The following is a 22,625-nucleotide window of genomic DNA, read 5'->3' on the forward strand; positions in this document are numbered from 1 at the left end:
GGAAGACCTCGGTTATGTAGCTTTGTTGTCGTCCCCTGTAAGCGTAAGCGCAGTGAGCAGAGTCGGCGTATGCCAGAACAGCGTAGGAGTGTGCAGAATTTGCCCAGGGCTATGCGTGTGTCTGTGTTCTAGTGCCAGCGCCACCTGGCACACAATCGTCAATGTTGCAATGTAGCATGCACCCGGAGGGTGGGCTCTCACGAACGGAGAAATGAAGGAGCACAAGACCGCTCGGGGTCTTGGCTCATACATGCCAAGTGTTGTGTGTATCTGTATTGCCGCAGCATGAGCCACATGCTTAGCCCTACTCACAGCATGACTTCACCAGCCATGAACTCTACATCCTTACGATAGACCTACACTCACGTGGCTGCCCACCTTCAACGGCCAACATCAGTGTGTCGTTGTCAGGCTTGTGGACATGCACATAAAAGCATGACAATGATGTGCCGTAGGAGTGTAAGTGATACAACCGTGCAGCTCACACAAATAAATAGGCTCAGAGGGAGGGAGGAGCAGCTGTGAGGCAACATAACACACAGTGATGCTGCACATTTGCCATATGCAAGCCATGTCAAACATGAATCCCAAAGGTGCACACATCCTATCCCACCCCCAACAAGCCACATCACATTGCCTGAATGCAAGCCGATGACAAAGTAACATTAGGGTTGAAAGGTCCTTTGTCTGAAGTATCAGGCGGGAGCACATCTATTGGTTACACATAATAACCCTTAGCACTGACTTCTACCCCCATTCTGCTTAATGCCAGTTTCCATGAAACATTCAACTAAACTGACAGGTCACAAGTTCACCATATTTTCAAGTTAACCACACACTGTTGCAAATGCAAACAGCGGGTGTGGTTGACCTTGCAAAACATGACCTTATCTTTTCTACTATACCTTTCAAACATTTGTTACTAACCAATAAGAAACCTGTTTTTTAAAGAAAGTAAAATGCACCCTATTTTTGAATGTACAAAGTTCTCATACAGCCAATCAGTTCTCTACTTTCTTAAAAACAGCAGCTTGTCCATCATTTTAGATACCTCTCATTCTACCAACTGACTACTTCAGCTACAGACATCTTTTCATTGCCCAAAAGCAATCCTGCTTTGCTTCATTGAAGCGAGATCAGGTTTCCATGCTCTAGCTTCAATGAAGCAAAGCAGAGTTTGGTATGACAGGGCGGGAGTCGTGCTCCCACCCTGCCATAGCAAACAGCAGTGTCCCAGGGGTGGGCACCCCTACAGCAGTGTCCCGGAGGTGGGCACCCCGGGACACTGCAGGAGCCAGCCCTAGGGGGTGGCGGTCCTCAGGGCCACTATGGGCTCCAGGAGGGGGGCCACGCAGCCCCCCTTCCAACATTTCTAAAGCCCCGGGTAGGTGGTGATCCCCGGGGCTTGGGGGTCCGTAATGGACCCTGAATTTTCTGGGGGGGTGGTGGTCTCCGAGGCGTGTGGGGAGAGGCTCTTCCCCCCACACACATAATTTTTATTATAAAACAGAGCCCCGGGGAGGTGGTGGTCCCCGGGGCTGCGGGGGGGGGAATGCATGCCAAACCGCAGGATATTATCAAAGCCCCGGGAAGGTGGTGGTCCCCTAATCAGCGTGTGGAGTTTGGTACCCCGTCACACATTTCTTTTGTTTCACCCCTATGAGGTGGCAGTCCTCGGGTCTGCAGGCGGCCCCTGCGGGACCCCACAAATAATTTGGGACTTGGCCCATTCAGGGGCTTTGAAAACGAAACGTGCAAACCTGAGCTTGTTTTTTTTTATTTTCACAGCAGGAGGCACGCACCCAGCGCAACTTAGAAATGTTTTTATTAAAAAAATTAGGGGGGCCCTGGGGGTCCTTGTGGAATCCCTTGAGCAGGCGTAGGGGGTCAGGGTGTTCCTACCCTGCCCCCTTTTCTTGTTTTTCATCCTTTTTTCCTCAGTTATCTTTGTACTCGGTAACCGAGTCACAAGATGGCTACCAACACTTCCTGGTTTGGAGTGTTGGCAGCCAATCAGAGTGTAGCTCGTGCCCGGGAGGGTGCGCAAATCCTCCTCGGTGCTCAGATATCGATATTTTTCTTTTTCTAATCTCTCAGCAACTACTAAACAGATTTACACCATTTAAAAAAAGGGCTCTTTCTGAACCAAGACCTATCTTCTTGCCAAATTTGGTGTAATTCCGTTCAGCAGTTCGGGCTGTAGCTTTGTCTAAAGTTTCCAATGGAAATGAACATGGGGAAAATGCGTTTTGAGACCCCCTTTTTTCTCAGCCCCCGTTTGACAAATCACCCCGAAACTTTCAAGACAGAAGCTGACCTGAGCTGGCCACTTTTTTAGAAAATTTCACGAAGATTCATCAACCGGCACCAAAGTTATTGGAAAAAGAAAAAACTCTTTTCCTATTGAAACTAGGTCCTAACTATAACTACCTACTGGCAACCGCCAGTAGGTAATATATATATGTATATATTTTTTGTCCCTGTAACCTTTGTTTTCTTTGCGAATATGTAAGGTTTTGTTTATTTCTATTTCCTAACTATAACAGTCCTGCAACCTTTGGTTTTTGTCAGTGAATTTTAAAGGTTTTTTAAATGCTAATTCCTAACTATAACTTACCTGTAACCTTTATTTTTTGAGTGAATTTACATGGTTTTTTAACTAGCAATGCTGTTTACAGAATGATCTTAGCAAACTGACTGTGTGGAACTTGCTGGAGGTGAGAAGAGAAATATTTCGCCCCAAAGATCCTCAATGGCCAAGGGGACTGCATCCTTTAACTAGTACTATGCTAGGAGGCACGTTTGCGTGGTGGAGAAAGGACGTCCTTGATGATTAAACAGGGAGTGCCTGTATGATTCTATGAGTGCCATTGCCAAGGACACACTGTGAATACTGGGTGTTTTTACCAACGTGTAAAACACATATATAGACATATTTTTCATAAGGTGTCAGTGTAGCTATTTAGAAATATACTAATTTAACTTTCCCCTCTGTATTCATTTGTCGAAATAACTAAATCAAAAATGCATTTTCCTTCTTCACAGCAACCCAGGAGGTCGCAATGACATCAGTAGTCACAAATACAAATGACAAAGTCTAAAACAGATATATAGACATATTTTACACCAAGTTTGAATCTAGCTGTTCAGTAACATTTTGGTTTAACTTTATTTTAAGAACACCTTTATAAAAAAGAGCAGTTTCAAAAAATGACTTTCAACAACAAAACTAACAAATAGAACATAACTACGAAAGACTCATCAAACTAATGAATGTCATCCAAACTGATTTTTAAAATTGCGCTGGTATTTAACCTTTTAAAACTATTTCCACAAAAATAAAGTGGAATGAGAGGACCCAGAGGGACGACTTTCATGTTATATCATCTTAAAACTTATCATAGAAAATGTCTCCAACTGCCGATCAAGCAGAGGGAAGCTGGAAGACCATCCACATCAGTGGCAGCAGCAACAAATTCCCGGCCAGAAAGTCCCTTCAGGGGTACGTACTACTACACGAGAAATGGTTCCAGAGTTTTCAAGAATGCCCACATATTGTATGGACTGTAGTGTTGTTATAAGAGCTGGTGAGCAGTGTGTTACAGCTATTCGCAATACTTCCAAAAATCATACATGCTAATTTTTATCCCCCTTTTATATTTTTGGCACTTTTCATAAGAGGAGTTCATAGTGAGCAGCAAGAAGGCAATGCAAAGCTGAAGCACCCTCAACTTCAAAAGCCGCCACAACAACACCAAAGCAGAGAGTCCATTTACAAGTCCAATCTCAACTTCAATTTTTGGCTCCACAGTTTTGCCCGATTGCATTATACTGAATCGAATGTGGAGTTGTAGTGAGTGCTGGAGACCATTCCATAACAGCCCTTCATCATGCTGCAAAGATTAATAAATGTTTATTTTTTTTTTGGGCCCTTCATAAGTTTTCTACATGAGCAGGTATTTTATTATCTTACAAAATCGGTCTCTAATATCTATGTGTTGTTCATTTTATTATCTTCTAATTTATTGTAATACTACTTACATATAACTTGCCATATAGACAAGTCAAACCGTCCCGTTACAAATAAATACATAGGTAACTTTTACCAGTTATTATTATTTAATTTTTAACATTTTCTATATGTCAACAGTCTGAGTTTTAATCTTCTAGTAAGTGCATCGACAACTTATGCAAACATACTCTGGTTTTTTAGACAACACTGTGTTACATTTTGTAATCTCTTCTTTAAAACTATCAACTGTAATATATGTGTCTTGTTCTGCAACTCCTGTTCTTAACAACTCTTCATTTTCCCTAGAATCCTGCTCAAGACCAAAGAAACGAAACAGCACTTCACTGCAAACCTTTTCTACATCTGCCAAACTACCATGCAAAAGTGCTCTATTCATTTCTCCTAAACATAAAACAGTAGTTTTTACACAGTACAGCCTCCTAACTAAAGTTCGCATTGTTGAGTGGTATAACTCATTTTTTGTTTTAAACTTTGCCTTGGAAAGTTACTTAGGAATTTTCTTAATATATCAATGGATTACTTTCTAATACTACAAACACTACTACAATTCGATTTGTATACAGGACCCGGACTAAGCCTTCCATATACCTCTTCTGTAATAACTTCTTCTAAATTGATATGTACCATCACCTCTTTTGCTATAGGACTACCATTCTTCATTTCATAACATCGTCCTCTTTAATCAATAGCATGAACTAATCTTTTATCCTGGAGATAGATTTCTTCATTAAAGAAAGCCTCTGTACAAGAAGTATGTATCCATTCTCCACTAAAAACTATATAAAACAGCCCTCCAGGATTTCGCGAGCTGCAAAATAATCGCGAAATCGGCACTTTTGTAAATATGCTGAGCTTTTTACAAAAGTGCCCGTGAAATCAGGGCTTGGGCAGCAGAAAGATGCAGCAGTGCTGTTAGGGGCACAGTTCTATTACAGACTCTTCATTAATCCTCTTTTGAAGGTGTCACAGGCCGTGAAATTATATCCACTCTCCCAACATGATAAATGCTTCCAACATAATTTCATGGGCTCACCGCTCTACAAATCTTTCTCACCTTCCAAAAATTGTTGCCCTCTGTTGACATCCATGACCCCACACGCCAAAGGCACCTGATGTCACCCTCCTTTGACACTCGGTAGTTTGACTGGTACTAAGTGTCACTGAGCCCTGGAGACTGGCATTTTTAAATTTTCGAACACAAATACCGCACATGTGCAGAGCAGCGTTTAAAAAGCCCTACTGAAACAAAACTGCTAATAATTTCCTGAAAGAATCACTCCCCTCCCCCCCAATGGAAGAAAAGACCCATCCTTTGTTCTTGTGGGGGTGTCAGATGCAGGGCCGTTGCTAGGCATGGGCAGTGTGGGCAGCTGCCCAGGGCCTCACACTCAGCCCACCAGCATGGGGCCCCTTACCAGTGCAACACACCAACGGTCCTCTTGTACACCTGCCGTCCAACTGAAAGAAAGGTGTCTCTTTGCAATTGGGCCCATGGGAAGGGGGCCTTGTCTCTGCCCCTCTCAGGAATGGTGTGGGGAGGCCTAGGGGAGGGAGAAACCTCCTCTTGTCCCAGCTGCAATGAGACACGTTTTGCAGGTCTGTCCTGCAGTTAGGCTCCTGCCCCGCTGCCCATTCAGAGGTGCTGCGGGAGGCCCTTTCTCCAGCACTTTAGCACCCCCATAGTTTTAACTTTCAGCCCACAAACGATTCTCAAACCTTCAGTCTGATTGGAGCTGTAAAAGAGGTGCTTGTAAGTGGCTGAGAGGGGGAACTGCGGCCCAGGAGGATTCTGAACACAGCAGCTTTCGGGGCCTTGAATGTGTCACTTATGTAAATTAGAGGGTCTTCGCACATTCCCTTTCTGCCCGGGGCCCCAAAAGTCCTAGAGCCGGTGCTGGTTGGGTGGGGCAGGCTTCCAGACCGAGCACACGAAGGCCGCCTCCCACCTTTGCCTAACATACCAGTGAGTTCATGGATTTGCTCCTGCCACCACCCTTCAGAGCGAAGATATGTTATAAACATACGTGGTTCCCAATGCTTTTGCAAACTTCATCTTGTGATGACTGAGGAAGGAATAATATTTATTTTTATACTAGGCTGAGAGACCGCAGCCTTGACTGATAGTGTTCTCACTTCAGAGGAGGCTTGCAGTACTTTATCTCTTTCTACACTACTCCATCCACTGGCCCCAACCCCCTGTCTTTATCTTGAAAAAGTGCATTTCCCATCATTTCTCAACACTGTTCCTGCTGAGAGGACTTTGTGTATACCTGGCAGGTTTAGCAACTCATTTGTGCTAGTCGACGCTGCGGACTGCAAGCACCACCACAGCCCTGGAGAATAGTCAGTAGCGGGGTTGAAACAGCAGCATGTCTTTCAGACAGGAACTGCAAACACAGCAAGAGGATAGACGGAGTGCTAAAACCTTTCAACCACTCACACCCAGTCACAGATCTGGGTTTCATCTAATGTTCTTTTGCACACCATGCCAGCCCAGTTTGGACCCAGCCATATGCAAATCAGTCTTGATTCTGTTCCTCATGGGAACAGTGTACCCCGAACTGCCAGGCCAGGTCCTCCCTGAATTGGACACAAGCATTCTGGGACCGGTTTCGGGGTATCACCCCTCATTAGCCAGGCTAGCTTAAATCCAGTGGCACAGCGAGCAAGGGACCCATGTCTGGGCATACTCTTGGCCACTTAGAGCTTACATAGCAAACACAACAAGATGATGAACGGAGTGCTGAAACTTTTCAAAGACTCAACCCCAGTCAAGAGATCTGGGTTTAATCCTTCGTTCTTTTGCTCACTATGGCACTTTAGTTTAGACCCAGCTGCTCCAGCCTATCTCTTCAAAAAGATCTGGCATTCAGCCAGCAACATTAAGCACGCTGGGGCTTGTAGTTTTGCATTTCTCTTGGATTTACATGCCCCAGCAAGTACTCGTCAAGGCACTCTACCAAAAATAAGGAAGACTATGAGGCAGAAACCGTTGTTTGTTTTAAACAACTTTATTTTAAGCAGAGTGAGGTTCAAACATTTTTACACACACAAATATAACTAGTGGTTGTGTAACACGCATGTACATAGCAACACAAGTCAGCCAACCAATAAGTGAGTAGGACCGTTCGGAGTTAGGCAAGGGGCTGATGGAGAATCTGCAGTTGTTTTCTGATGGAAGGTTGTGTGCCTTGACTCTTCAGCGCTGCAGAGTCTGGTCCGAGTGGCACAACTGTGCTGAGCATCTTTGCTGCAGAGGTGCAACAACTCCAACCCCCTCATTTTTTCTAATGGCGACACTGAGGAGAACAGATAATCACCCAATGCCCAGCAGAAGCTCATGCCAAATGAGAACAATGACTGAAGCCCTCTGTAAGGAAGGCATAGCACAGAGGCAAGTGCAGATCACAATTTTGTTTAAATACATTCCCGAGAATATGCTAACCATGTAGATTTACTGTCAGACCATTTTTGAGAAATAATTTTGAAATTGCTAATTTGCTCATTGATTTAAGCATGCTATATGGACATGCTATTTTATGCTGGAACGTGGCTGCCTGATGACGCTATTGCTACCAGTAGCAGGGAGAGAATCGAATTATAGCAAACCATGGAGTAGGCTTGTAAGCAGGGTCGTTGGCGGGAGTGGAAGGGTTGATGCCACTGGTCATGGTACGGGTGCCTGTGCCCTGTTCTGGTGCAAGAGTAAACAGGAAGCAGGGAGCAGCATTGGACACCAACGCGTACCCTCTCTTCTTGTTTCTGGACTGAGCAGGGGTGCATTGAGGCTTGCAAGAGTGTCTTAGACTCTCACAGGTGCGCCAATTGAAAAGTAGAGGGTTATGAGAGTCCCGCAAGTTCTCTGATTGGCTGCCAGCAACATGAGAAAAATTTAGCTGCCAGCCATTACAGGACTTGGGGACTTAGCATAGCAATTAAATACTCTCTAACACTATATACATGCCTATTTGAAAGTGGAATATTCTGCAAAAACTGTTTCCATTGATTTAACACTGAAAAGGAATGATTACTAGTAAAATAAGGTGCTGCATTAATGCCGCAAAATGTACATTTTTGTGTCGCTAAATTTGCAAATCTAGTCTGCAATATTCTGGGGGTACTTCTATTCACTATTCATTTCTTCTGGTTTTGTCTACTCATGTCATAAAAAAAACCTTTGGGTAAGTTCACATACATAGATCCACACTTACACTAGGAACCTTCTGTCACCAATATGAAGACAACGACATAGGAACAAAGAAATCATGAAGCCAAATCTAATCTAAATTAGCAGTGCAAATTTATTAAGTACATATATATGCACAATCCAGTATAAAATATTTCCTTTAAAAAGACATACATAAAAATGTACAATATCGATCAGAATTCATAATAAAGAACACTTTAAAAACCATATAGAAAACAATGTAGACAAATTAATTAAAAAACATACAAAGGCTAATACTATTACAACACAACAGCAATAAAAAAGCAGCAATAAAAATGAGAGAACAGGCAGGAGAAATGGTTCCTAATCCTGGAAAGAACTACTAAATCTAGCACAGATCAATTGTTACAGTTCTAAAAAAATGTATCAATCTTTTTTATATAAGACTTAATAACAGTTGTCTACATAGATTTACAGTAGGCGAAATATAGAAATATAACAATTGATCTGTTCTAGATTTAGTAGTTCTTTCCAGGATTAGGAACCATTTCTCCTGCCTGTTCTCCCATTTTTATTGCTGCTTTTGTATTGCTGCTGTGTTGTAATAGTATTAGCATTTGTATGTTTTTGAAATAATTTGTCTACATTGTTTTCTATATGGTTTTTAAATTGTTCTTTATTATGAATTCTGAATAATATTGTACATTTTTATGCATGTCTTTTTAAAGGAAATATTTTATACTGGATAGTGCATATATAGGCACTTAATAAATTTGCATTGCTAATTTATATTAGATTTTGCTACTTGATTTCTTTGTTCCTATGTGGTTGTCTTCATATTGATGACAGAAGGTTCCTAGTGCGAGTGTGGATCTATGCATCTGAACTTACCCAAAGGTTTTTTTTTATGATGACTAAGGTCTTTTCTGGTACCCTTCTCCTTTGGTGTTCGGGTCCCTCTCTCTTTTCTTGAACTATATTTGTCTACTCATGTACAACTCTATTTTGTCAAGAGTCTTCATTCTATTTAGAATTAAAATGAAAAGCTTCCTCTTCAAAGCAAAGGCCTTATCAACTACTCGCTCAACTCGTTCTTTCTGTTTCACTGCATCTCTCCTTCTTCTACACTTTTTTAATGTATCACTAAATTGACAACCACTCTACTACGAACATTCTGGCTCTGATTTCCTTAAACTGCTTCTGTCTCCTGGTTATGTTGTGTCCATGTTTGTTACAATATTTTCTCTTCTTCCAATGTACACATTAGCCACTATTGTTGTTTCCCAAGTTCTCAATTGCATTTTCTTTATTTTGTAATCTTAGCAAATGTCCACATATATTTTTAAGAAATTACTTTGTCCTCTTACCAGTAGCTCTTTTTTCTTTCAGCACTTTTTCTGCATTTTGCCCCTTTTGTAACTCATTTCTGCAGAGATGCTGTAGTTGCTTCAGTTGCTTTTTCGTCTGAGCTTTTGTAGGCATTCTAATTGTGTGTTCTTATGCATATCTTGTTCTGTTAAAAGAAACAAGTATACTTTAATTTTTACCCTAGCCAGTGTACAAACTACTTTAGTACTGACTTACACATCACATAATATAAAAACAGTTTTTATGGTATGTTGTAGTTTTAAATCTACAGATGAACCTAGCTATATTACAACATGCACTTACTTCAATATAGTAAACCCAAAGCAAAACACAAACCTTTATTTATTAGTTACCTTTTAACATTCTAGCAGCCTGTCCTACAACACAGCTGTACTATATCTCACTTCTAACTTATGCATGGTGAAAGACCAGTTTATCCCTAATGTTCTAAATTTTTAAATGAACATCAAGCCAAGGGAGCGTGTTTATTTACAAGTCCCATGCGCCAAAGAGTCACTTTTTTTGACACACCATTGGCATAGTGTGATGCTCCATATTTACATGGCCACGTCAAGCCACTCTGCATGGCCTTTCTTGGCCTTTTAAATACAGCCCTTTTTATGCAGCACCTTGCGTGATAGGTGCATGCCATGGGTGTGGCTGTGGGTGTTGCCACGCAACACCCATGCATTTTACCACATTCCCAGATTTACAATGATTTGTACATCTGGGAATATGTTAGAATTCTACGCCTCCCCAGGGGAGGTGTAGGGGGGCACAACAAGGAGAAACAATTTTATTTCTCCTTGTTTTTTCCTCTTTCCATGTGTGCTGCATTATGCAGCACACATGGAAAGAGGAAAAAACTCTTTTGTTTTTTGTAAATGATTTTTATTGATTTTGACAAGGTAACATCATTAACATTTGCATGACGATTCGATCCAGCATTGACATTGCAAAATAACAGTAATTTGAGTGGCGTAGGCGGGGTTCAGGGAAAAACTCAGCTAGGAAGCATTAACGTCCACCTTGTGGGCGGTTCGCCGCTTCACTCTGCAGCATAGCACAATTATAAATTGTCAAATTAAATCAGGTTAACCAAAGGAGAATCCGTCATTTCTCCATCAAGTCGTAAACATCAGTGGGTAACATATGAAAAATTGCATGGGTGTGGTAGGCCGTTATCGGTGAATGTGCCTGGAGGGGGGTGGGGGGGGATGAGAAAGAAGAAGGAGAGGCACAGAGGGAGGGGGTGAGAAGGAGGGTGTGGATGGCCAAGGTGCCTGGTGGCCGCGGGCATGTATACTCATGTATTGATGTATATCTTAGGAATCCAAGGGAACCAAGGGTTCTATGCCAGTGAGCGGGTCTAAGAGGAAGGAGTTGCTGCAGACAATTTAGCTTTGATCACTGACAAGTAGTCCTGCCATTTTGTGAGGGACAGTCGTGGTGGCGCTGTTGCTCACGCTGCGGTCTTCAGCTGATTTGTGTGTTCCGACACAAGTGCCCTGCGGAGATCAAGTATCCACGCGTGCACTTTGGGGTCCAGTGGTGCCTTCCACATCATGGCTCTTCTACGTTTGGATAGGCCCAGAGCAAGATCTAAAAATGTATTCAGGCCCTTACGAGGCACGCTGCGTCTCGTAACAACCAGCAGAAAGTGAAGGGGTTCCACCTCTACCTGTGTGTCTGCCGCCTCTGCAAGCACAGTGGCAACCGTGGTCAAAAATGTTTGAATACTGGTGCAGGTCCACACCATGTGTGTAAATGTCACTCCCTGGTCTTGACATCTAGGGCAGATATCCGCGGCAACGGGGTACATGCATGCCAACCTCTGGGCTGTGAGATATGTGTGGTGGAAATAATTAAATTGAGTATACTTCAGTCTGGCGTTGGGCAAGATGGTTTTTGGGTGGTTAATGCATTGCAGCCACTGCTTATCAGAGAGGGTGGCGGACAGCTCGGCATCCCTATACCCATGTAGGGCCACCAGTGCCAGCGGATCGTCTAGTCTGAAAGAAATATAGATGGCTGTTACAGCATGTCCACCTCGTTTGTGCGTGAGCAGTGTTTGTAGCAGGTGTGGCGTGGCAGGTTCTACTCGGACGATGCCCCATGCTCACAGGGAGTACAACATAAGCAAAGAATGTAATAGAAAGGAGCCCTGCGGTACCTCATAAGTGTCTACCAGGTCCTCGAATCATTGCAATTGCGAGGCTGCATACATGTCTCCCCATGTGTCTAATCCTCTCCCCCTCCATAGCCTTAATTCTGGGTGCCCATGACAGGAAAATGTACCGGGGAAGAGCTCCAGCGGCAGGCCAGGGGCATATGGCGCTGTTCGGCCCTTAGGCAACACATATTTGGACCAGTGCCATCTGGCCGCTGTCATTAATATGTTGCCTCGTTGTTTCTGAGTCAGGGTAATTGTTCCTGACATCCCTTCCATCAATGTTGGGGGATCCCATGCCAAGGCTTCCGTGGTCATCTCCGTGAGATTGCTCTTAGCGAGCCACCACATTGGTCACTGAAGTTGTGACACGGCGTAGTATCACTCGTAGTTTGGGGTGCCTAAGCCGCCATCCAACAATGTAGAGCCACCCTAGCCCTTGAGTTTCCCCATATCAGGGAGACCAGTAAGGATTCCAGCTCCCTAAAGAGTCTCCAAAGCAGGTGGTAGAGAAGTACAAGAGACGGGGAAGGACCAACATCTTAGAAACGGCCACCCTGCCAATGGGGGAAAAGGGAAGGCCCAACCAAAATGGGAGAATCGAGCGGGTTCTAGTTATGGCCCGGACAAGATTTCCATCCACAGTATCTGCCGCTAAATGATAGACCTGGACCCCCAGGTATTTAAAGGTGTTGAACGCCTCTGTCAACGGTGTGTCCGGTGCCAGTCGTCTCTGGGTCGGTGACATAGGCGTCATTGGAAAGACTCCCGACATAGTTCAGTTAACTTGAAGCCCAGACAATCTAGCATGTGTATTTGGAAGAGGTCCATAATCGACTGCAGTATCTCAGTCCAGCCACGCAGGTATATTAACACGTCGTCCGCGTATAGTGATACTATGTGCCACCATCGATCGACTTGTAGGCCCCAGTCAGTGACTTGTTGCCACAGTCTGCACGCCAATGGCTTCATGGCCAAGGCATAGAGAATCAGTGAAAGGAGGCAGCCTTGGCGTGTACCCCGCACTATTGAGAAAAGCGAAGAGAAGGTGCGACCCGTCTTCACTCTAGCTTGCGGTCTGAAATACAGAAAACATATCCACCTTATGAAATTGGGGCCGATGCCGAACCCCGCCAGTATCGCTATGAGATAATCCCAGCTCAAAGTGTTGAATGCCTTCTCAATATCTAAGGATGCAACCCAGGGCTTCTCCGCCTCACCCTGTGCTCAGTCCAGCAGTGCAAACAGGCGGCACAGATTCAGACCAGTGTCGCTTCCTGGTATAAGCCATTCTGGTCTTCGTGGACCAACAGAGGCCCTGCAGCAATTAACCTATTCGCTTGTAATTTACCGAGGATCTTATAGTCGACGTTCAACATCGATAGAGGGCAATAGGAGGCCATTTGGAGAGGGTCACGGCCTGGCTCCGGCAGAATCACGAGCGATGCTTCCCTCAAAGTAGGCGGCAGTGCGCCTGTCTCGAAGGCTTCGGCATACACCTTGGCCAGCCTAGGTGCTAGTTGTGTGGAGAAGGCGGAGTAGAACTCCGATGGCCACCCGTCTGTCCCCGGTGTCTTGCCAGTTGCCAGATGTCCAATTGCGTCCGTGTACAACGCTGTATAGCATTCATAAAATGATTGGTTGATGGCTTCCTGTGTGTTCACTAGAGTCACAGCAGCTGTGTATTTAGCAGTGATGGGGGGTTGTGTGGTGATGGATAGCAATAGCCACGCGAGCAGCCTGCCTGCCTAGTCACCCTCCTTGTGTCTGCGCGCCAGATATGTTTTGTAGTCTAATGCGCAGAGGTCGTCCATTGCGCTTTTATACGCCAAGCGGGCCTGGACAAGGGAAGGGCCAATCTGGGGGTCTTTGGTAATGCGTTGCTCGCAGCTCTGTATTGCCAACTCGTGAGTATGAAGTGCAGCGGTCAATGTTTTTTGGGTGCCATATATGGTCTTGATGGCGTGCCCACGAACAACAGCCTTAAAGGCGTCCCACTCCACTCTTGCGGACGAAGCAGTTCCCTCAATTCACTGTAAAATAGGATTCAATGGAGTCTAGGAGGGCAGCCTGGTAGGACAAGTCGGCGAGCACGGCACTTGGTAAGCGCAAGGTCAAAATCTGGGGCACCTTATTCCCCCGGAACAAACTCAGTTGAAGCAGGGTACGATCGGAAAGTGCACGTGCCAAATAGTCAGTGCATGATATACTATAGAGGGCATGGTCTGAGCAGAATACAGTGTCTATCCGTGTATATAAATCATGTAGTTCTGAATAGTGCGAGTAAGTGCGCATCTGGGGTTGCATCCTATGCCATACATCATGCACCTGCATGTTGGACACCCACTCCGACATATGTTGTGCCAGCTTAAAAGATTGTGCCCCCGGGAGGGGGAGCTGAGAGCGGTCCGGGTCAAGATCTTGCACCCCATTAAAATCACCACCCAAATACATGGGGGCGTGGGATCTGTAAGTAAGGATGGTTTGAGTGTTTGTAGGAAGATGGACTGGCCCGAGATTGGAGCATAAAGAGATACCAGTGCCGATGGGGACCCATCCGAAGGCCTTCCATTATGATGAAGCAGCCCTGTGTATCCACTCTGGAATGTGTGATCTGCAATTGGGTCCCTGGTGTGACCCAAATAAGCCCTCCTCGTGCATATCCCGAGTATGCAGTACCCAGGACCGTGCCCCTCCAACGTTTACGGAGCAATGCAAGTGTTTGTGTGGTGAGATGTGTCTCTTGCAACAGTGAAAACGTGATCCCATGACTGCGCAAGTACTGATACACTTTGTGCCGCTTAGCACATCCCGCCAACCCCCATACATTCCAGGTCAATAAAGAATAGTCCAACCGCCATCTGTCTAGTCTTAAAATGAAATTGTGCTGTGGATCATACCACAAACCACTAGTCTCCACCCCCTCTGTGTTCCACCTCCCCCACACGGCAGTGGCCAAGTATGGCCAATCCACAATCCCCACTGTTTTCAGGCAGACAAAGAGATCAACATAATAATCAAAAAATCCCAACTTCCCACCCTAGGCTAGCTTGCCAACGGGCAATGGGCCGTTCGCAATAGGATGCGGGTCAAATAAGTCACAAAATATAACATAAAGCAAATAAGAACCAAAAGAGTGCTATCAGCTTATCAGTTACTTATCGCTCGTTGGGGAGAGTGTAGCAGATCTAATGAACAATGTTCTTGCCGCCTCCCGTGATTCAGCCTGGCACCCAGCAGACGTGAGCAGGCCATCCAGTCGCTGCAGTCGAGGGCATCTCAGATGCCAGAAAGTTCAACCCAGTGCATTTGCGGTTTGTGGGGTGAGGGCCGGGCCGCCCCCGACAACGCCTCAAGCTGCGGCCCATATTGGGCAATGTCTGATCCATGACCATTTCGGAGTCTGAGTCCTGTATTAGAGAGGAAACGGGGGATCCCATGTGTTCCTCCATCTTAATGGCTTGTGCCTGTTCCTGGGCCTCTTGCAGATATGTCATTGGGCAACATATCAGGCCTTTGCCTCGGCCCCTACGTGGTTCAACTAGTGCCCAGGATTGGGGAGGGTCTGTCGATAGTGTGGGAGGCTCATGTGGCAGGCCATGTTGGTCGAACCAGGCCCATGCCTCCTCAGGTGTATTGCAGAAGACTGTGCCCTCCTTGTGGCGAATGCCAAGACGTGCCGGGTATTGGAGTGCATATTGAATATCATCGTCCCTCAGGCATTCCTTAATCTCCAGGGAGGAGGAGTGGCAGTGCTGCACAGACAAAGTGTATTCTGGGTTAATGTGAACCGTGGCGTTGTCAATTTGCCAGGGGCCCCTGGTGCTAGTGACCTGTAGTATGTGGTCTCTGTCACGATAATTAAAGAGTCTTGCCACCTCCGGTCTAGGGAAGGGGCCCAGGCGAGGGGGGCTCCGCCAGTACTCTCTGCGCTCGCTCAATTGAGAAGAGCTTCAACATCTTACCCTGCAGGATGGCCCGTGAGAACCAGTCTTTTAGGTAGAGTTCCATGTTGGGGCCCTCTGCTCGTTCAGGAAGGCCCACGATGTGCACATTATTCCAGCGAGAAGCCCTTCCTGGTCCTCCACGCATGCCCTCAGAACGTCCACCTCCTGTTGGTGGGATTGCAATTGGGTGGTCGCCGCAGTCACCGTGAAGCGAAGCGACACCAGAGTAGAGTTGGACTCCTCCACTCGCACTTCAGTTTCTTGTGGTTCTCCCCACAACATGTCGATGCTTAGGGAGTCAATCTTCATACCCAGGGTGGTTTTGAAGTCGAGTATGGCCGCCAGCAGCTCATCAAAGCAGAGCGAGTGGTCATTGCGGTCTCCCAGGGTAGAGGGCCCTGGGGGATCCGCACTCCTAATGACCGGGGGCACTGATTCCACTTCCAGAGGCTGTGCCTGAGATTTCTCAGCTCTAGGCTTGCCTACCACGCCGTCTGTGGGAGGCAAGAGGCAGAATGCTGGTCTGTGTGTCCCCTCAAAGGGACAGGAGTTGCTGAAGTTTTAGGAGCGGCGCACCCGGGGGGTGCAGGGATGGGTAGGCAGAGTGTCGCAGGTAGCCAGGTGGGGGATATGCGTCTTACCAGTCTTGGTGCATCTCAAGTTGCGGGCCACCACAGTGGCTGCCACGTCAGAAGGACTTCAGAGGGGCCCTTCACCATACAACGCCAGCATTAGGCCCAGACCACGAGACTCGAGTTTCTAGATGCATGCAGGCCTTTCTTCCCAGGTTCCTCAGATCCACCACATGCAGTCTTCCGGCCTGTCGTAGGATTGTGTCACGTCGATTCCTCCCGTAGTCTTCAGCGGAGCGTGGACAGCCAGCACAGTGCTGGGGGGCATGTGCAACTCAGGCAGGGTGTCCTCGTGTGCACCCAGGTGCACGGAGATCCAGGTCAGGATCATCCTGCCCCGCACAGAGAGAAGGGGGGTCGGGGACCCAGTCGCGATCTCAAACCATCTTGAGGGGGGTCCCCAGCAGGTCAGTGGGGTCCTGTTGTCTCAGAGGTTCCCCCCAGTCTTGGGGCAGGCTGCTGCAGGTGCAGGCCACGTGATCTTGCAGACCTGTGTCACAAAATAATGTCTCCGGTGCCACAGCCCACTTCAGGATGGGAGCTACGTGTGCCTCAGTTTGTGCACCAGTGCTTTGGCGGCAGGATCAGGAGAGGCCGGAGGACCCGCCCGTTGTCAGCTGGTGGGACTCGTACGCAGGCCAATTGAGTCACGCCCCGCACCGAGTCGTTTCGTCTCTGACCATGGTCACCGGACCTCGGAGGCACCGCGCCGATGCGGGCGGGATTTGGGTCTCGCAGCGGCCCTGTGCAATGGCCGGCAGCTCCGGAGGCAATGGGAAACGGTGCAGGAAACCTTCCGCTGCCGTTTCCATGTAGGATGATTGGCCAGGCAAGGAGGAATCAGAATTTCTTCAGCGGGCGTAGAGCGGAGCTCAGAGCTTTGTGTCCGCTCTCGCTGCCATCTTGGTCATGCCCCCCAAGAGGAAAAACGCTCTTGTGATTGTTTTTGTGCAGGAAGGTGTGCCTTCCTGCACAAAAACAATCATCCCCACAACACAGGCACCCTTGCACCAAGCTTCAAGGGCGACTCCATAGGAGCATGACAGCTAGTTGTGCGCCAGGGCGGAGAGAGCACAGGGATCCATCATATGGTTGTACATATGATGCATTCCTGAGCTTTGAAAGTAATGCAACGCAGCCAAATGGCTTGCGGCTCTACACTGCATTACCCAAGTGTAGAAGTACATACAGTATCTCAACACTGTAAATCCCAAAACACACCATAAGAGATATTTGCGTGCCTGTCTACCTCTGTGTCACTGGAGTATTTAGTATCTCAGTACTTTTCTACTTAAATGTATCAGATTTAAATTTGGCAAATGCTGCATATTAAAATCTGCACATTAATATATATCCAACCATGTATCTTACTAATTCTTCTGAGTACTTGCAAAGAGTGTGTGACAGGTTACATACATAATTCCCCACATGGTTCTAAAAGACTAAATATTCCTCAGTAAAACGTGTAAATACATCAATACTCCCTGGATGATTGAATGGGTCATTCCATATCTGTTAGACCTGACACTTCTTGGCGTGATTAGCCCTGACTTTTTGCCTCTACCTCTGCAATTTTTTGACTGACTTAGATGCTTTGGACACTTTGCCACTGCTAAACAGTGTCAAAGTGTAAGTGTTCCCTGTATAAAGCAATGGTAATTGGTTGTCCATGATTGGTATGTTTGCCTTACTAGTAATATCTCTAGTACAGTGCACTATGTGTGCCATGGCTGGTAATGCAAATGCTACTAGTGGGCCTGCAGCACTATTTGTGCCACCCACACAAGTAGCCTTAAAAAGGGAACTCAGGCCTGCCATTGCAGGGCCTGCCCGCAGTTTGTTAGACTGCCATTTTGTTCTGTCAAGTGTACTAACTTGCCAGACCTTACCCTTCCCTTTCTAGGCACATCAGACACCCCTATTGTAGGTCTAGGGTACCCCTTGGACAGGGTGCAGTGCATGTGAAAGGTAGGACATGTACTAAGGTGTGTGTCATGTCCTGACAGTGAAATAATCTCCATTTTCGTTTTTCCTTGTTGAAAGGCCATCTTGCCCATAGGACAGAATTGGAAGGCTGTGTAATATGTTTTCGAGCCTTTCTCCCCAAAGGCTTAAGATGGAAAGGTGAAGTTTAGTATGCCTGAACTCACAATGTAATAACACATCTTTTTATGTAGGTGATTTTTGCATTGTGTGGTCAGAAGCCACTCTTTTAGAAGTGGCTGAGTTTTTGTGCTCTGACATTTTTGTTTGTCTCTGCCTGGCTGTGGATTGACTGTCTGGATTTGAAAGCAATAGGATCTGGGGAATGTCTTGACCCAGGGGAGGAGGTGAGACAGCAACAGGCTTACCTGCATCTGGAGTGCAAGGGGAGGAGAAGCCCCTAGAGGTGAAGAGGCCTGGTTTGCTGCTATAAAACAATTGGCTCATCTCCTGCCGAGTGATTGAGAATCCAGACCCCCACTAATCAAAGGAAGAAAGGTGTCACTGGCAGGAAGGCACCCAAAACTGGTTTGAGCAGGGGTCAGTGCCCAGTGAAACACAACAACTTCAAAGCCATTGAGGGTTATAACTATGAGAGCTGAAGCCCCTGAACTTTGGAGAATGGCTTGATCAAGTGTGAACAAACTGGAGCTACTTTGTAGTCAAGAGGACCTGTGCCAAGGAAGAAACAACTGAAGAGACTGAAGGATAAGACTGACCCTCACTGTGTGATCTGGGGCTGGTCTGCTGTTTGCTGTTTCAACCAAGGAAAGGCTAAAGGGACTTTGCTGTGTGCTGTGTCCCCCTGCTTGAAGGACTTTGCTGTGTGCTATGTCCTGAAGTAACCTATCCCCAAGGGCCCGAGGTGAGCTGGCATCCTGTTCGGAAACACAGGAACACAAACATTTCCAGGAGAGTCTCAGCGGTGCTGTGTGAGCGTGCCTGTTGCAGTCTGAGACCCTCGTAAGAACTGCCCTGTGATCGTGGGTGCCTGGAGTACAAGTGAGTCTCAGCGATGTTGTGTGCATGTGCTTTGTGCAGCCTGAGACCATCATGAGGATCGGCCTGTGATCGTGGGCAGCTGTAGTCCAAGCAAGGATCAGCGATGCGGTGTTCGTGTGCTTTGTGCAGACTGAACCCCTTTGTGAGGATTGTCCAGTGATCCTGTGCACCAGAATCCGAGTGAGTCTCATCACCACTGTGTGCGGGTGCATTGTGCACTGGGAAACCTTTGTGAGGATTTGCCTTGTTGTGTGCACCGGTATCCAAGTGAGTCTCAATGCCACTGTGGGCAGGTGCGTTGTGCACCGGGAGACCTTCGTGAGGATTTGCCTTGTTGTCGTGTGCACCGGTATCCAAGTGAGTCTCATCGCCGCTGTGGGCAGGTGCGTTGTGCACCGAGAGACCTTCGTGAGGATTTGCCATGCTATCATGTGCACCAGAGTAAGTGAGTCTCAGCGACGCTGTGCGCGTGATCTTTGTGCAGCCTGAGACCTGTGTGTGGAGTGCCCATTGATCGTGCACCCGGAGTGAAGTAGAACTCAGCGACGCTGTGTGCATGTGCTTTGTGGCAGCCTGAGATCTTTGTAACTGAAGTGGCCTGGACCGGCAGTCCCGGAGGAGCTGAGTTGCTGGCCCGAGCCACCGTAGCCATGTCACAAAGCTGCATTGGAGGCCCAGCCGCTGGACGAGGAGAGGAGAGTGAGTTCATGCCCCCCAGGTAACGTATGTCGATTCCTGGGAGGGGCCGGGCTCCGAAGGAGATGCTCTCGGCCTCTCTCTCGTGTTGGCGGCACGAGCCTCTGCTTCGGCTCGTATCGCGGCCCGTATTGCCAAGGCAGTGGCGGTACAGGGGCCGGAGTGCGAAGCTGCATTTTGGGATTACATCTTACTGTGTTGGGGGCAACTGTGAGAGGCTGACTGAAAGTCAGAAGAAGAGGCAGAGAGACTGCCTAAGGCCCTGTGATTGAGGCCTGAGTGTACTACGTAGTATTCCATTTCTGCAGAAGGGAGTTCCTGACTGTCGTATTACACATTGCATCATTTCTGCATAACAGAGTACCTGATTAGAGTATTACGCATTGCATTATTCCTGCATAACGAACTACCTGATTAGTGTATGACGCATGGCATCTTTATCTGCATAACGAACTACCAGATTGTCGCATGACGCATTGCCTTATTTCAGCATAACGAACTACCTGATTAGCGTATTTCGCATTGCATTATTCCTGCATTACGAATTACCTGATTACTGTATACGCATTGCCTTATTTTTGCAAAACAACATATCTGATGGTTGTATTACGCATTGCATTATTTTACCTTGCAAAGTGTCTGATTGTTGCGTTATGCATTGCATTCTTTTCATTGCAGAGTGTCTGATTGCTATGTTACGCATTACAGTATTTTTACATTTCAAAAGTGCCTGATTCTAGCATTACGAACTGTATGACATGATATTAGGAGTACAGGAGAATGTTTAGAAGTGATCACTCACATCGCCAGAACTTACAAGGGCTTGCTGGCCTAACAACCGGCCAGGAGAAATATTATACAACCTCATATGATGGTTTTATATCGTGTGGTATTATAGTATATCTTTTTACATAAAGTGTATACTCATTTTATAAAACTCATGTGGAATCTATTTGTGGTGTCATCATTGGATTATTGTGAGTGTGGTTGCGAACACTTTACACAGTTGCCTTGAAGATAAGCCAGGCTGCTCGTGCCAAGCTACCGAGGGGGTGAGCGGGGCTATCTAAGGTGACCTTCCTTTCCCTGACGTTGGAATGCGGGTCCCTACTTGGCCTAAGGTACCTACCTCAGCCAACCAGGGATCCCGGGTCTAACAATAGCTACATACTTACTGCCTGCATGTTTAAAGGAGTATACCACTAGTATCTGGGTGTTTGGATGAGTGCATGAGCAGAGCCTGAAAGATTAGACAAGTGTGTGACTAATGCTTCAATAAATCAATACATGCATGGATACTGGTGGGATGATTAAATGAGTGTAATTCTAGTGGGTGGATGATTGCAAGTGTGCATACATATTATATAGGTGATTTATAGAGTGCATAGATAGCGCAAAACATGATTGCCTAAGCCTATGCATAGCACATAGCCTATTAGATGAGTGGATGAATAGTGTTTCAGCAATTGGATCCTGCCCATTTGTGTTTGGTTGAGTGAACAGGTAGTGCCTGGATGTTTAGATAACTACATGGGTAGTGCCTGGAGAATTGAATGAGTGCATCAGTAGTGCCTGGCTAATTAGATGAGTGCATGACTAGTGTTTGAGTGACTGCATGATTCAATTGTTAAACTCGAGAGATTGGATGAAAGTAAGTGTACTGCTGGGTTGATTGTATTAGTGCAAGACTACTGCCTCAGTAATTAAGGTACTGGATGGGTGATAGGCTTACTACAACGGTACTCTATACATAATTAGATGAGTGCATGAGTAGAGCCTGAGTGTGTCATCAGTGCACACGTGTGCCTCAGTATTTCAATGACTGCATGGATTGGAAGTGGGTGTTTAGATGGCTGCATAGGTTGTGCGCAAACGTTATAATAATTGTACAGTTACAGCCTTGTTAATTGCATGTCAGTAGTTAGTACCTAGATGGTTAGATAAATATATGGGTAGTGTCTGCATAGTTCAATGACTACATAATTTCTGCCTGCCTGATTGCAAGACTACATGCGTAATGTCTGGGTGATTGAATAACTCCTTGTATAGTGAATCACTGATTTGATGTCTGCCTGAGTAGTGGCTGGGTGATTGCATGAGTGCCTAAATACTGCCTGGCTGACTGTGAAAGTACCTTCATTGCTGCCAGATACATAACAGTTGTCACTATATCTCTGACTCATTGGTTATCTCCTTCTGTCAATATCAAACTACCTGTTTTACTATATATATGCTTTTCTTCTGAGCTATGTGTGAGTGAAATCCAAGTACTTCTTCTGCTTCTAAATATATATTCAGCATATCTCAAACATAAGTTACACTCTAAATGAATCTAGCACAAGAACTCTTGAGGCATTCTGCACTATTAATCTTCCTCAATTTTAAACAAACCATGTTTAAAGAAAAACACTATCCTCACCATATACATGTACTTTTTATCAGCCTTACTGAGCATACATCACCATGTAAACATATATATGTGATTTTTTAATAGATGTAAACCTTCAAGCCATCTTTACAAAAATATATACCTCTCTGCATCTTCAAGTAAACTCAAAAGTCCCACTGTATATATAGCTACATAAAAGAACAAAAACCATATCTCACCATCAAGCATAAGCACAAC

This window comes from Triturus cristatus, chromosome 2_2 (assembly GCF_964204655.1).
Source record: "Triturus cristatus chromosome 2_2, aTriCri1.1, whole genome shotgun sequence".
Classification (NCBI taxonomy): domain Eukaryota; kingdom Metazoa; phylum Chordata; class Amphibia; order Caudata; family Salamandridae; genus Triturus; species Triturus cristatus.